This window comes from Pleurodeles waltl, chromosome 12 (genome assembly GCF_031143425.1).
Source record: "Pleurodeles waltl isolate 20211129_DDA chromosome 12, aPleWal1.hap1.20221129, whole genome shotgun sequence".
In the NCBI taxonomy this organism is placed as follows: Eukaryota; Metazoa; Chordata; class Amphibia; order Caudata; family Salamandridae; genus Pleurodeles; species Pleurodeles waltl.
The window spans coordinates 639133040-639146545 of record NC_090451.1 but is presented as its reverse complement, the minus strand read 5'-3'; the positions used below and the strand labels follow the sequence as shown (position 1 = coordinate 639146545).

The 13506-nt window shown below is 44.8% G+C and overlaps 1 protein-coding gene across 7 annotated transcripts in view; it reads right to left on the bottom strand.

The window, feature by feature from the left end:
* The window catches only part of GATAD2B (GATA zinc finger domain containing 2B), a 269461-nt gene that overhangs the window by 159334 nt on the left and 96621 nt on the right, over positions 1-13506 (bottom strand). Inside the window, exon 1 of one of the 7 annotated variants that reach the window (XM_069218184.1) lies at positions 4243-4462. The exons of 5 other annotated variants lie outside the window; for them this stretch is intronic. The gene's annotated coding sequence lies outside the window, so the exon portion shown is untranslated. Of the gene's footprint in view, positions 1-4242; positions 4463-13506 lie in introns of those variants that run through there. One more of the 7 variants, XM_069218182.1, reaches the window with a different exon arrangement.

Here is a 13506-nt window from a genome sequence, read left to right as displayed (position 1 = left end):
GCCTCTCCGTCTTGTAATAACGGTCAACTCAAGCCCGAGCCTCTCGCACTACAGAACGAAGAGAAGCAACCAATGGAAGAAGGGTTCCATTGGAACCACGCTCGTGAAACATACAAAGAAATAACACAGCACAATACAATATTGAAAGTAAATTAAAAGTAAATTGCATATTACAAGGACACACAGCAAAGCACACCCTTTGCACTCTTTTCAGGCAGAAGCAGCAACTGCAGGCCAGTCCAGCAAAGCAACACCTCAAAGGGACAGTACTCCTCCTTCAGCTCTTCTCCTGGGCAAAGGTTCCTCTTGATTCCAGAAAGATTCTAAAAGTCTGGGGTTTTGGGTCTTCTTCTTATACCAAGTTCTGCCTTTGAAGTTGGCAAATTTCAAAGCAAAGTCTCAAGTGTTTGCAAGAGCCTTCCTTGCCCAGGCCAGGCCCCAGACACTCACCAGGGGGTCAGAGACGGCATTGTGTGAGGGCAGGCACAGTCCTTTCAGGTGTGAGTGACCACTGCTCCCCTCCCCTCCCCTCTAGCACAGTTGGCTAATCAAGATATGCAGGCTACACCCCAGTCCCCTTTGTGTCACGGTCTAGAGGAGAGGTGTGAACAGCCCAACTGTCAAACCGACCCAGATGGGGAATCCACAAACAGGCAGAGTCACATAATGGATTAAGCAAGAAAATGCCTACTTTCTAAAAGTGGCATTTTCAAACTAACAATCTAAAAACCAACTTCACTAAAAGATGTATTTTTAAATTGTGAGCTCTGAGACCCTAAACTCCAGATTTGTATCTGCTCTCAAAGAGAATCTGCACTTTAAGGATATTTAAAGGCAGCCCCTATGTTAACCTATGAGAGAGATAGGCCTTGCACAGTGAAAACCGAATTTGGCAATATTTCACTGTTAGAACATATAAAGCACACTAGTATGCCCTAACTTAAACATGAATTGCACCCTGTCCATAGGGCTTCCTAGGGCCTAACTTAGGGGTGCCTTACATGTAGTAAAAGGGAAGGTTGAGGCCTTGCAAGTGGGTACACTTGCCAAGTCGAATTGGAAGTTTAAAACTGCACACACAGACACTGCAATGGCAGGTCTGAGTCATGTTTACCTGGCTACTAATATGGGTGGCACAACCAGTGCTGCAGGCCCACCAGTAGCATTTGATATACAGGCCCTGGGAACCTCTAGTGCACTTTACTAGTAATTCAAATATGCCAATCATGGATAAACCAATCAATAGTACAATTTCTATAGGGAGCACTTGCACTTTAGCACTGATTAGCAGTGGTAAAGAGCGCAGAGACAATAAACTAGCAAAAACAGACCTAAAAAAAATAGGAGTTAGAAGGCAAAATGTTTGGCGATAACCCTGCAAAAAGGGCCATTTCCAACACCCCACCATACACAATCACAATGGGGGTTTGAAGAAACCCACCCTTGTACAAGTCGATGGCCTTAGATTTATATTTCACCCATGCACCCTTATAATCCAGGCACTCCAAGTGTGAGGACCCCTGTTAAACCTAGGTCACTTCAGGTCTCCTACACAAGAACATGTGGAAGGAGAGAAAGATAGGCAGTACAGGGAGAACATATATGAGAACACAGGAAGTACCTCCCCTAACACCCTCATTCTCAAAAGGCTCTGCCACAGACAGAAACACTTTCCACTGGAAAACAGGCTGCAATGTCACATTTGTTCAGGCCATGGCACCATCTCTGCTGAGGACAAAATGCCACTTTTTTATGGTCTGGCTTGACAGCTCAGCTGTCGCTGCACAATAATGTGAATATCACTAGAAAAGGACTTTGCCTCCACCCTCGTGTTGGGAGCCAGGAGTACATGTTTTGATTGGGCAGTAGACTGCTTCCACAAAAATGGTGCTTGCCTTTTATACAGTCTGATCATTTTTTTTATTTATCCAACTACATGAGCTGCACACATGCGACATTGTGAAATTATTAAGGTGTGTTAGATAACCAGCTAATTTATGGAGTTATCCTCTGGCAGTAGCCTAGATGGGAGGCGAGCAATCATTAACCAACATGGCTGTGTAGCTCTGCCAAGGGTCATCTGATCTTTTGACCTACAACATCATTCTACAGTTCCTCCCTTCCACACAAATACCTATCTATTCCCATGTTTCACATTAGCATACAACAGTTCCTTTACAATCAAGCCTATTGGCATTCCCAATGCTTGTTTAATAAGTTGATCCATCACTGTTTCAAAGGCTAAGATGCCACATATGTTAAGGTCGACCCTGCATCTCATGACAGGCCAACACACCATCCATAGAAAGTTTGACATATTACAGCTACAGACACTGAAACGCTACCTTTTTTGGAGACCTAGATATCAACTCTCTATGGCTGAGACACTCTAGTCATACATGTCAAGGCTCCAACCCCGCAGAGTCTGAGAGGCTAACAGTGTGCTCAATAAAACCCCACCTCTGCAAAGTCACCTCGGTTCAGCTCGAAGGCCCACCCCCAGAGACTGTGATTCCACTGCTGTACAGCCAGGAGCCCACCTCCACAGACGTTGAGGTGCCACCACTGTACAGCCCTAACCTGCACCTCCAGAGAGGCGGTGATACACCGCTGTACATGTGAAGCTGAGGCACTGTTTCTGTACAAGGGCAAGGCAATGCTGTGGCAGGGGCGGAGAAGCAGCATTTTTATAGGGAGATGTCCATTTTCTGTACAACCCCAAAAAAATGACACCAAGCCTTCAATGAAAATCATGAGCAGCAGAGATGAATTACAGGGGTGGTGAACTGGAATACTGCAAACTTAGTGCAAGCAAAGTTGTCTCAGCAGACCCAATAAGAGTACTGGTGTTTACCACTGAAGTCCCTAGCAACACTTTTTGCCTCCAAGAGGGAGTCCTTGGACTTTACCATTGAAGTGCACCCCCTAGCCTGGAGCTGTGAGGTCAAAGAAGCTTTACTACTTCACTGGGGAAGTGTTCGGGTGCGTATCACTCCTGTTAACAAAGAAGTGTGAGCCTGTTAACTTCAACAGTATCTCACTGCACATCCCAGACCCGCAACACCAGCGTATGACTCCGTAAAGCAGAGTGTGACCACCATAGCTTCAAAAGGCCTCATGAGGCAGGCTCCTACTGAATTGCACCACTGTACTGCGACCTACTGCATGGTGAACATAGGTTTAACAGTCCCTGGGAAGAAGACCCTAAAAAGTAGCACTGCACTGCAATCTCGTTGCAGTTTGCGAGTGCAGCACCTTGAAGAGTGCCAGGGAGGTAGGCCCAGATCTTTCACTGCAACCCCTCTGCAGCAGAGCAATCATGGCAGCTTGCAAAGGGATCAAGGCAGAATGTCTGTACCACTACTGCCTCACCATAACGTAGACTGAGGAAAAAAACTGTAATCTGAATTAATCTCAGTCACTGGCAATTACCGGGCTGCAACCCATTCTATTATTTTTCTCACCATCCCAGCTCACATCACCTCAGACAGGAATCAGCCATATGCAAATAGGCATTGGTCCTGCTTCAATGGGGGCAGGCCAAGCCGAACACGCTGAGCAGACCCCCTAAAGCAGATTAGCACCTCAATTTAAAGCACATTCTAGAGAAGAAGGCTCTAGCTAGTATCACTGCAGTGCCACCTCTGTGCCAAAGTGTAAGAACGCACTGTGCAAGGTGTACACAAGAAGATGAACGTTGGGACATGCATTATTCCGACAATAAAGTAAATGGGTGGATCGCCAAAGGAAGAGGCAAAAAAGAAAGGTTGAAATATACCAACCAACGGCACGCGGAGAAAAGTGATATTCTTAACTGACACTTGCAAAGCGCAAAATATGAAATGATAAATTCACGGAATAACTTTCTAAACGTTTCCATTGGGTACTTCTGTACTCTCTGGGAGCTGTAAGGATGTGGGCATGTGCGAGAAAGAAAGCTACCATCTAAAATGACTGAGATGTGAAAGAAGGGGGAGGAGCCATCTGCTGTTGTGATCTTGTAAAAAAAATAATGCTTATGGAACGAACGGTCGCGTTCGTCACTGGACAGAAGCGTGCATTTTGAAAAGGAAATGGGATTTGGTGGCCAAGGGACGGGACACCGCGGTCGATTCCAAGAGCGACTTCCAGTGTCCCCACCCGGTGGGGGAAGTGCATTAAGATGGAGTGTGCAAGGAGTCAGGTGGGAGGCGAGCCAGAGACGATCAACAGAAGGAGCATTATGAACGCAGGCACACTTACAAATGCACGGCGCGCGCCGATGCCGCCTTCTCGCGCGGGGCCGCTCTCCTCAGAGCGTCGGTGGGAGGCAGCCCGCGGCCGGCCGCTCCGGTGCCCCCTGGAAGACGCCAGCCACCATCTTACACATGACAGCGGACGGCACCTTGGGCGATCCTCGCTCCCAACCTTCCCAGCGCCCGTGTGCACAGGAATCCGCCGCCTCACGTGACCTGGCAGCCAGACAAACGCTGCCACAATGCACGCTGGCACGGGGGAAACCAGAACTGGATCCCGCGCGACCCCGGCGCCCGCCACGAGGCGCAGCTGCGGAGGTGGCCCCGGCGTTGTGCAGAATCAGACCCCAGGCCTGGCCCTCCCGGGGATACCGAGCCAGGCCTCGGGGAGTGCGGGCCCTCCTGGACAGTCGAGACCCCACAGAGAGGCACCGAGGTGTCACTGATACTTGGGTTTACATCTCAGTGTTTCTACCCGGGAGATGGTTACTGTTTTCAGGGTGCACAGCGCCGTGATCCTTACTTGGCTCCACTGATCTTTATTTACATGGTACAAAAACATAGCTAGCAGCTGCGTATGAGAAATCAAAACTAGCAATACACATCTGAAAGTTAATTCACATACATGTACGGAGACCAGGGTAATGTAGTGTGGTCGGTTACTGCATCCGCCGATAAATGTCTGTGCAAACTAATTCACGGAATCAAGTATCAGCCAGGCCCAACTGAGCGTTTCACCTTTAGGAGGTCATTAAACGAATGAAAGCTAAGATCATATACTTTCATATTAGATTTACTCTGTAGCCAGGCTGCAAGCAGACAGGAGACCCAGAAGTAGTATTGTATGTCGATCTACAGAACAAGAAAGGACGATCAAGATTGTTGTGCAACTGAAAAGTTACATCCGTTGGGTTGGCGTAAAAAACACTAACTAAAATAGGTCAGAAAATCACCGCAACCACAAAAAAATCAGAAATTCCAGTTTGTCAGTGTCTGAGCAAGAAACTTCAACAGTCACTCCAGTAAAAGTGGGCAAAGATGTTCAGGAATGGCAGACGCATTTCACCTTACCTGAAAGCCGAGAAGCTCGGGTTGACCACCCTTTGAGTTTCTGACCTACCCTTCAGGCAGAGAAGCCTTTCCAACATTAAAGGGGCCTTTAACTAAATGGTGGGGATGTGGCCATTCAGCAGACACTTATAGATCTGCGTCCATGACGTTGAGGTTGTAGTTGATTGACCGATGATGCTGTAAGTCAGATGGCTGAAGTCTTCTAGGGGGCCCTAAGTGCACGGAGATGGCCCCTTGCAGTGGAGTAAAAGAGGGATCTGTAAGTCACAATGGAGGTGAACTGGCAGAGCCATCTGTGTCGAGTGGTCCAATGGACGAGCAGGGAGGTGTCCATGAGGCTAGAGTTACCTTAAAAGAGTGCTATGTGGCTATGGAGCTGTTCTCGCTGTGGATATTGTAAGTCATCATAATTGAGGTACAATGGCAGAGCTTCGAAAGGGAAGGAGAGTCTTTGTGGAGTATAGAGAACAGGTTTAAAAAACAAACAAAAAAAAAGACAGAGACGCACTGCCAGAGATGTGTAAGTCGGAACGTGCACTGAAATCTTAAGGCCCGCCCAGGACACTGCCAGAGCTACGCACAGGGTGAGGGGTGCCTATAGACGGCACGGCAGGGCAGGATAGAAGTTGTACACGTGTGGATGGAGGTGCATCGACCGAGTTGTTTCCATTTCAGAAAAAGCAGATATGGTGCCAACACCTGAGGCCGCCAAAGAAATGCGACGGGAATACTCTGCATCCGCCGGAGGTAAGAAAACAAGAGATCACCGCTTCCCATTGGACAAGCTCAGTGCACATCGCCCTTCAATGTACATCTCGGCCTGTAATCCAACAGAGCTGCTCCCCGCCACCCTGAAAGTCCAGGTACGTCGCGACAAACACCGGGCTCCTGACGTGCCGTCTGAGCCCCGACACAAGAAAGATGGGCGAGGACGGAGCTGGCGGCAGCCGGGCTGGTAATTTGAGTTTACATTCCGGCTGGGGATCGCCGAGTATGTACTTAGCAAGAGCGTAAATTATGCATTTAAAAATTATCCTATTATCAGCAAACTTCACAATCAGCGACAGTGAACCGTGTCTCTGGCTGATTGCAAAGCATTCCGCAGATAGGTAGCCTTAGGAAGGGAGCTCTCCTGCTGCTCCTCAGCGAGGCGCAGGGGACTAAGACCACCGAAGGGACTAAGACACAGCCTGCAGGCTCAGCGGAGACAGGCGGAAGAGGGTGCCGGCCCTGCATCAGGTAACTACTGCCACAGAACAGGCAGGCTGTGCACCTTCCTGCCTGCAAGCAGTGGCGTAACGAATCTTGAAGGGGGACAACCTCGACCCTGGACCCTGCTGCCCGTGCAGTATTCTGTGCGGAGATCCTCCCTGATGTGACAAGCAGTGCAGCAGGTTCCAATCCAACAAGCAAAGACAGCGTTGTGTAGAAACTGATTGGCCTTTGGTTAACGAACTTAGAGAAACAGAGCTGGTCAGATCTTCTACAGAGATCAGCACTAGCTGAAGACTGAAATTATTAGATCTATTAAGTTCAGTAGTCTTTCTCCCCATGAAGATGAGTCTTCCAAATAACAGGAATACCCGCTCGTTCAAGCGGGCAGTAGAGGAGGTCAGGTAAGGCATATCTCATCCATGAAAGGCTTGGTGAAGCTGCTGTCCAGTGGGATACACTCTGGCCCCTGCTGAACCTGTCTGCTAGCAATCTTTATAAACCAGGGAAATGTTCTACGAATATACATTTCACGATTCTGTACTCGCATACTACACGAACATGCCTCTGTGCCACCTTTTCATTATGTAGAACATGAGGTCAACAGTAAACAGAGGAGAATAAGAGGTAGAAATGTTTACAGAACGAAACATTTTAATCTCAAATCCAGTACATTTAAGTGAATTTCCCATTCTTGACGTGACTCATGTTCTTCTCGCAGATAAAACCTGAAGGTGGCTGCCCACACTTTTAAGGGAGAAGTCTGTCGTAAACACCACCGGTAGCTCTGAGAGATGGGAAGAAAGACAGATGCCAAGATTATGATCACAAAGCTACTACTAATGGGCCGATGTCACTGTCTTAGTCACTTGTACTTTGTAGTCCAATGACTTGCTACTACTGGATGTGGCAAACAGACCAGCCAAGTGGGTAAATAGCACTCTGACATTAATGGACTAAAGTCCCAACAATAGATAAGTAAAGCCTTATCCATTTACACCTAGATCACTGCAATTATAAACACATATTTCCTTTTTGGGTTGTCTGAATGGAACATCTTTGTCTCAATCTTTTTGTAGGGTTATCCCCAAAATTCCACGTAATAGAAGGACATCTTTGCATTTTAAGGGAAAGCCTCATTGCAGTAGAATATCGTGGGCATTCTTTGTTGCTCTTCATGCTTCCTGTAAAGACGGATCATAATGCTTTTTGCAACCAGTCCAAATAAGGAGAACAAAGTGCTTTTTAGTGCCATAGGTGCACTAAAACTGGGGCTTCATGTGTCAAATCTATCCAAGTGCCAATCTGAGGCAAAAAAGGAAACATTCAAACCTAGTTGTGTTGTTCATTTATTGCAAATGCACTTTTGATGCTCCGGATCGAGGGGTACAAGGAGCTAAGAGCTTTCATTCAGAAGAACCGTCTTTTCAGGGATTTGCTCAAAGGTGGCAGATCTAAGATGGTCCTCAACTTCTCCGATTTTGCTTTAGTTGAAAGTAACTTAAGTAGATTCCTTTGTTTCCCTGATTAGTTGATACTTTTCCTATTGATATTTTCACAAGCTTGAGTAGAATCTCTTCTTCCGGGAACTTGAGATGCATGTGCATTTCTTGTTTTTTGGGAGGTTGGAAATTTGGCAGAGGCATTCCAATGAGCTAGAGTGAATGACCAACTGTTAATTACCTCCACGCTTCTAGATGTTGGACTTAAAAGCATGATAAACAAAAGCACGATGGAAAAGAGATAATCAGTGTCTCCTGGACGAACCCTGGAATCTGGTGTTGAATGTGTCCCCTACGTTTATCCAGCTGACAATTTAACCTCTTTGATGGTATCCTTGGCAAGAGTAATTTTCCTAAAAGCACGATTAACAGAAAGGTTGCTCAGCTTGGTATGGCATGTCCTACTAGGTGCTGCGTGTGCTCTAACATTTGGCCCTTTATCGATTACAAGTTATCATCTATATGCTTACAGAAAAAAAGTATTCCAACTAAAAGATATGTTCGGGGTGTAGGGTTAGCACTTCTTATATGAAAGCTTTAGGACAACCGTCCTTGTCTCTATAGTTCTGCATCACTGAATACCTGTTAGAAACCAGAGTTGGTAATGTCAATGGCTATTTCAAGAATGAACACGAAGCTATATGGCAATTACACAAGAGGACTTTCATGCCCACCTTTGTCCTCTAGTGAAGTGTCTAGTACAAGTTCATTATCATGCCACATTTGCCTAATGCATCTGCTAAGAATGGCTGAGGAATTCCAAGCTTCATTGCAAGCAGGGCCAATGGACGGTCGTGAAATGTTCTGTGTAACTTTTTCTTTTCCACACGTCCTACAAAAGTCATATAAACTGCTGAATTTATGGATTTCAAGAATTTCACTTTTATAGCTCAACCAGATCAATATATTACAAGACTGAGCACGGAGTTTAATATGTCTCCCAGCAGCCTGCAAAAAACACATTACTGATTTCAGATACTAAATAGATAAGGGTGTTTCCCAGATACTGCTAACATCACCAGCTGATACTGGGGAACATATATTTGCAGAGAACAAAATCCCTGCGTATATAAATGTATTTGAAAAAGTGTAGAAAATCATTCCCACTTGGTCGCAAAGATGTTTTCACCTTTCTAGTAATTTCATACTTGTGTCGGGATTTTCAAAAGCAGGAGTTATTTCAAGAGGGCACTTTGAATTAGGATGAATTTAAAAACCTTATCCTTGTTTTAAGAACAGAAGCTTTGAATATTAAAATGCTTTCTTCTGAGACACATGCACAATAAATATGTAATCCACAATACTTTTACGGAGAGCTGTTTATTGTTTGGAAGGGGTGCTTCCACACACCCTATAGCGACCTAGAGTAAAACCAAAACTAAAGACAATAACAATTAAAACATATGTAAAATGGAGAAAAGAGGCACGCCTTTTACTGTGAAGTGTGTTAGCCTGGTCCTGTTTTCTGCTGAAGGCAACACTGGACTTTTTCCACAGTAACTATTTTCCTCAAGGCGGTGGAAAGGACTCAGTTAGTAAAACGGTGTTTCTGAGCGTCTATACAAAAAAACATTACCTGATGGCGAATACCATTTTGACTGTCTCTGGGGACATCTGATATGACATGGTCTGACTTGAAGGTTCTGCTAAAACACAGTTATAACATTTCTGAGGTACTTCATACTACTTTTGAAGTCTCTATGATAGTGCCTTTTTTCGTATAGCCGAAGAGACCTTTCTTCGGACATACATTCTACTATGGGACGATTCTGATCTTACTGCAAGACTTTCATTAAAATCGTACAGGAATCATTTCTTTCCTTTTTCAGTTTTGTGGATGGCAAATTTTGATGAGGCCTTTTCCACAAAAGAATGAAATATTGCGATTTCTTCTAAAGGCGGAGGACTGAGATGAGTTTCTTAACACCCTTTCTCAAGTACCATACTCTTCCCATTTATGTTCAGCACGATCATCAGCCTCCGATTACTCTTCATAACCATCACTATTATAGCCATGTTCCTTATCCTCTTCATCCTTGGTATTTTAATCAACGGCCTGTTCTTGTCACTTTTTTTGGAGACTGAGCAATCAATGCAAGAAGCAGATAATCCTTATGCCTTTCAGTAAGCTTTGTTGACTAGGCAGCTTGTGATTGCAGTGAACACAAGTTGTGTCAAGCTTGTTGGCGAAATAAGTGGTGGCTGCCAAAGAAAATAAAATGCTGGATCTAGCTAAAACCTCTGGCCTGGAAATCTCTGTGCAAGCCATCTGACATCCCTTGCAAGCTAGCAAAAACTCTGCAGGATGATCACATGTCTGGGACTGCTAACATATGAGGTTTTAAGTGTTGATGTCCATAGTGGTAAGAGTTCAAGAAGACGGCAAGTTCACCTTTATGATCTTCAAGCTTCTTTTGCCTCTTACTAGGCTTAAAGCACTTGTCCAGTTGGCCTAGTTGAGAAAGTGTCTCTGAAATGGAATCGTTTTGTGTTCCTTCTCATATAAATTTCCCCCACCTTCAGGTAACATCTTGTGCATACGCAGCATCAGCTGGGTATGTACCAAGCGAAAACTGGGTCAAGAACGGGCCCTTCTGAGCCCATCAGTGGCTTGAGAATTTTCTGCCCCCTCCTTTGCACCCATTCTAATTCTACCTCAATTTTTTGCCCTTTGACTATCTTCACCTGGACAAGTTTGCTTCCCTGGCCAACCCCTGCTCATTTACCAAAATGTCACTCTGCCATCTCAGCCTATAATTGTTTTGCTGCCTTAGCAGCACTAGATGGAGTAGGCTGACTCACGGTCAAGCCCATGGAGGCTGACCTACCCAGTGATGGCTTGCCTCCAATGATTGGGGGTCCTTTACCTAGTCCAAATGACTATTCTGTTCTGACAAGTCTTCATCCATCGCCCTCTTCAACTAGTCTGGCTAACTTGAGCATCAATTGACCTGTATTGCTATATTTTGAAATGTGGCAGGTCTACGTGCTAAGGTTTCTATTCAAGAATGAATAGATTTGGTAACAGACTTCCACATTTTATGGTTTCAGGAGATCTGGGCAGTTGAGTCTGTATAAATTAATGGTTATAGAACATTTAATTTACCCGCTGTGCCACCTAGGCTTAGTAGAGCGACGGGCAGTTTATGTATTTTTGTTTCCATTTATTTGCTGTTTCCACACATAAAAACTGTGACCACTACTATGTACTATCACATTATCGTCATTGAAATTTCTGATAATTATTATACCTTTGCGTTGGGTAATTTTTATAACAATTACTGAGTCATATACCGATTGTTCTTTCTCAATTGTATCGTGGCCTCATATTTACATGCTGTTGTGTAAAAAAGGAAGTCTCTATACTCTGATGTGGCGACTTCAGCATATATTTATGCACCCTTCCATCCAAAAAGGTTTGTGGTTTGATGGACATTCACTAAATCGATCAATCCCATTTCATGTACACCAGCTATGGTGCCAAAGTGAACAAGCTGCTGTTTAAATATGGCCTTGTCTTTTTGAACAAACACTGCATCCCTCCTGTTCCATTCAGTTGTACATTTAGCTGAAGAGGGGACAACATCGTTCTTGGTTATATTTTGTCCTCCTATAGACTCAATGCACTGTTATCTAATTTTACTTGCACATACTATTTTATTGAGTTACCACTATCTGAAGAGTGTTAATATTAACTTCAGTTGCTTGAGGAGTCAGGCGAAGATCGATACTGAGTGCATAGTATTTAACATCGAAATAGCCACACGCTACGTACAGCATTTCATTATGGTAGTCCCAGGTTAACCAGACCAATTTCTTTGAAAATCTGGCCACTGAACAAAGAGACCTTCAATATCTGTCCAGATAATGCTTATAATGCAAACAATATTTTGAAAGCTTTCCTTAGCATTTCCAAAGGGATTAAGGAACGCCTGTCAGTCTAACAATAATAAGTAAGGCTGGTTTGACCTTAAATGCTCTGTTCTGCACAAATTCCCAAGGTGTAGCTGGAAAGAAAAGTTGTGTAGACATGATTATAAATCAGTCCTGCAGGACAGGTAAAAAGAGTTAAAGCGTACGCTTGACTAAAGATTGCTCAGCCTTCTGGTGTGTTATGAACAGTCCTCTTCTAAGGGACGACTGGACCCCAAGACTGGAGGCTGTCTTTACTGAATCTGACTAGGTGGCTCACGTTACACAGATCTATTCCATTCCCAGTCTACCGCCTGTGGGGCCAACGCCTGCTCACTTAGTTGACTCTGTGGAACCCCAACATAGTCTTCGTAATCTTTCATTTAGCAAGGGTGGAAAAACTCCTGGCCCAGATGGCATCCCAATTGTACTTTTTAAGGAGAACATACCCTTTTGGAGCCCTATTCTGACCTTGGTGCTGATACGTACTGCAGCTCTGGTTTCTTGAACATGTGATCGGATTCTTTAATCGTCCCCATCTACAAGAAAGGTGACTGCTCTAATCCAGCCTGCTATCTGTCTATTTCCCATCTCAATTCCTTGGTGAATGTTGCAGGCCGAATTTTATTGACTGGATTAGAAGAGTGGGCAGAAATTAATGAGATACTCTCTGATCTATTATATGTTTTTTACAGAAGCCTGGGGACGATTGAACAGAGGCTCAGTCTCAACCTGTAAATTGGGAAGTATACTCTGATTAAGAAAGGCCAACTGTTTTTAGCATTTGTAGATTTATCTAGTGTGTTTGAATCGGTCTTGCACAGTAAACTGTGCTTCATTATGACAGAGCTCGTGGTACCCTCCGATAATATCCTTCCTCGGACAGCTGTACTCAGGGAGCCGGGCTATGGTACATTACGGCCTCAGGGGCGAAGTCACCTGTGGGTTTGTAATGGGCAGGGGGAGGCAGGGTTGTGTCCTTGCTCCTTATTTGCTCACTCTATATATATAGTTTGGGTATTGTTTTGATGCAAAACTGTAGGGACCTCCCTCAGATTGGCCATCATCCAGGTCTAGACCTCCTCTATGCTGACAATGCCGTACCCCTCTGGTCTTACATCAGTTCTCCACTTGCTTTGTCAGTCAAATACAGGATCTGGGCCTAACAGTCAATTAGGGTAAAACACTTATATTGAAGTGTGGGCAGAGAATTTCGAAGTGCTGTGATTTTATGGTTGGAGACATGAAGTTAAATTTCACTTCTTCATTATGTTATCTGGGGATCCTGTTCGAGGCATATGGATCATGGAAATAGGATATTAACTCCAGGAAGTTGAAACCCGCCACAGCACGGTCACATTTTAGTACTAAGCTTGCCAACAGATCCTTGAATGCAATGTTAACTATCTATAAGGCCAAGTGTATGTCAACAGCTCTGTATGGACGGGGGTTTGGGGATACAGTAGCATCCACTCCCTTTGATTGATAGAGAACATCTTTTTCAGGAACCTCCGCTCAGCCCCCACGAGTTGTTCCTCCTTTGTATATCATTCTGAACGGATAGGGTTAGAATT